A 3,325-nucleotide genomic window follows, 5' to 3' on the forward strand; every position below is an offset into this window, starting at 1 on the left:
ATATATGTATGGATGTATGTATGTATGTATGTATGTATGTATATATATATGTATGTATATCTCATGAATGCTACAATGGTACAATAGTGATCGGCAGCATAAATTGAAATGTTAGTGTTCTAAGAATACCCATCATTGGGAAAGGATCCTCCGTCAGTCTAGACGATAAGCCCCCAGTTTTATATCGACTGAAAAATCATCTTGTCATTTAATATCTAACTAACTGTGTATAAAACTGACGTGAGCATTTTTAATGCAATTATCTGACACAACCGATGAGATATACATTAAGAGACGGCTGAAGCTTTGAAATACACATAGAATTTACAGATATGAAGAAATAAGATAGATAAAGAAAAAGAATTTGAGGAAACAACGGTGAACGATAGCTAATATTTTTGTCCTTTCCTCCAGACATTCTGATGTTGCCGTTTGATTAAGGCTTATTAATCTTTGCCGATATAAAATACGCATAGATGGCCTTTCTAGAGTGGCTATAAATGGCGACCCAAATTCTTGTTTGAGGTTTCTATCGCAAGGGACACAATCATAGCGCTTTCGCTTCAGCATCAGTTTTGCTGGTAGAACTGGTGACATGAACTTTGACTTTCCACTTACAGTCCTATATTCCTTTATTTCGTCTGTTAGACTCACACACGCTTTGATTGATTCCAATATTTCTAACTACTGATAATAGTATACGTAAGATAGATTACAAATAAACAAAACTGCACTATGTTTACATATACAATGTGCATTTCAGACGTTTTAGACTTTTTGTGGAGAGACATTTATTAATTTCAAATAAGTACTACACTCTAATCCCCTTCAAAGTGAAATCTTTGATATTAGTTCATTTGTTATATCGATCCAGCCACGTAGTAAAGTCCCCACGGAAGTACTCCAAAATGAAGGTTTCGACGGCGTTGTCACCGTTTTCTTCTTCAAAACGACTGCCCCTAAAGTTTCTCTTTAAGCTTGGGGAACGACCAAAAGTCAGAGGGAGCAAGGTTTTGACTGTAGGGAGGGTGAGAGACAGCTGTAATGACCATCTCTGTCAAATAGTCGGATACCAGGACGTTCATCACTGACTACCCTGGGAACAAACTTTGCATAAATTTCGCGTATGTTCAGATCTCTATGAATAATCCTTTGCACAGTTGCCACGCCAACTCCAACTTGTATTCTTATGGTCTTTATAGGCGCGAGATGATCTTCATGCAGTGAATTGCGAATTTTCTCAAACAGTTTTGATATTCTGATGCCACTCTCCGTCCTACGTCTACTATCGTTACTCAACTCCTCTAAACCGGGCTTCAAACTTTTGTAACAGCGAAAAGCTTAATCCGCAAGCAATCTGAAGCATTGCCCAGCTTAGCACGAAACTTTATTGCATAGCAAACCTCCGGTAGAGCCCGACTGCATTCTGCAAACTACTCCGCTGTAACAAGGGGTTTGGTAGAGTGTATTCAAAGTTGTTACAGCCGTCTCCTTCGAGTAAAACAACAAAGGTTCGCAGGTCAGCTTATTAAATGTGTAGTAATGACGCACTAAAATTACAATAATCTAGTAGTAATAACTGCCTCCCCTAAAATGAGCCTCAAAATGTCTGGCTTCCACATGTTATAAGTGGGCGTGAAAATATGTTTCTCTGGGTTTGACACGCCATATCTGACAACAGGTATTCGTTTGTCTGCATCCCCATAGTTTAGCTGTGCTGCATCAAGAAAATGATAGGAAAACAACCAGATTTAAAACTAAGTACTGGTGTACTCCAGTGTGGGCGCATCAGCATCACTGAAATCGTTAAGAGGCTATACGTATCATATGCGTTAATGCAAATATGTTTTTTTTTCCGTTTCCTTATGGCTTATTTCAATTCTGTGTGTATGTAGATATAGCAATAGATATGGATTGCATAATTAGGCATATGATAAACACACGCAAATATATATATATATATATATACACGCTACGTACATGTATACACACACACACATACACGCACACATGGAGATACACACACGCACCAAACACACACCCAGCCACCTGTGTGCACACATGTAGACATTTATATACAGAAAGGTAGAAGTAAGGAAATTTAGTTACACAATATAGAGAAAAATTATGCATACATGATGCAATCCGCGCGCTCACAATATATATATATATATATATATATACGTAAATATATTTGATTATACATCTCAACCATTCGTGTAGTTATCTACATATTCGTCCATTTCCAGCTTTTTCCCTGTATATTTCAGGACACATGTATCGACAACCTTACTATATAAATATATATATATATATATATATATCATACATATAGATATACATATGCATCTGCATATAGGCTCATTGGAAATTCCATTCAGCATGGTGACCAAGACATTCGATGCGACGTAGCAGACCGGTTTCTATGGAAACTGAAGATTAGTTCAAGAACCTAAAGAATCTGCAGCCTTTCTGTCTTTATGAGTTCAAATATGTGTTCGGGTGAGAATGGCGATATGAGATTATATTCCAGCTACTGGAACGTCAGAAGAATCCAGTGCTGCGAATCAATAAAAGACATTATTCCACAGAGTCCACCAGTTGCCTGTTTCAAGCTATCCATTTCTAGTAGTGTTGATAAGTGAGACTTGACACAGGATTGCACTGCGGAGGTTTAAAAATACGCTCATTTATATTCATATAATTATACGTATGTGTATATATGTGTGTGCGTGTGTGTGTGTGTGTCTGTGTGTGTGTTTGTGTGTTTTCTTCCAATACGATCATGCATATTCATAGATCTATACATATGCGTATACATGTATGTATGTTCATGAGAGAGTGTGAGATAGAGAGAGAATCCGTGTGCTTGTGTGTATGTGTGTGTGTTTGCTTCCATGCTGTCATGAACGGCCCGAATTTTCAACGCTGTAGTATTTGTGTGTAGGCGTGTGTGTTTGTGTAATGTGTGTGTGTGTGTGGAAACGTGTGATTTGGAATGTGGGTGAGAATGCGTGCGCTTAGTTATATGAAGTAAATGAATCCTCCGTCTCTTTCTACGATGACTACTCTAGTTGTGTTATCGCTGTCATTGTATTATTACTCATTGAATTGTACGTTATACATACATGCACATATTTAAAAAGCTTCAACCACGATTGGGCTAACAGAGTGAGTAGCAATGTTGGCCGTTCGAGTTACGCCTACAGTCCATCCGACTTGTATCCACCCGGTTTCTATTCCATCTTTCCCGTTTCCAGTAGTCTTCAGTTGGATTAAAGTTAAAAGTAATATCATTACGTAATCAGGCATATTGCACATATAT

The sequence above is a fragment of the Octopus bimaculoides genome, chromosome 4 (assembly GCF_001194135.2).
Source record: "Octopus bimaculoides isolate UCB-OBI-ISO-001 chromosome 4, ASM119413v2, whole genome shotgun sequence".
Classification (NCBI taxonomy): Eukaryota; Metazoa; Mollusca; class Cephalopoda; order Octopoda; family Octopodidae; genus Octopus; species Octopus bimaculoides.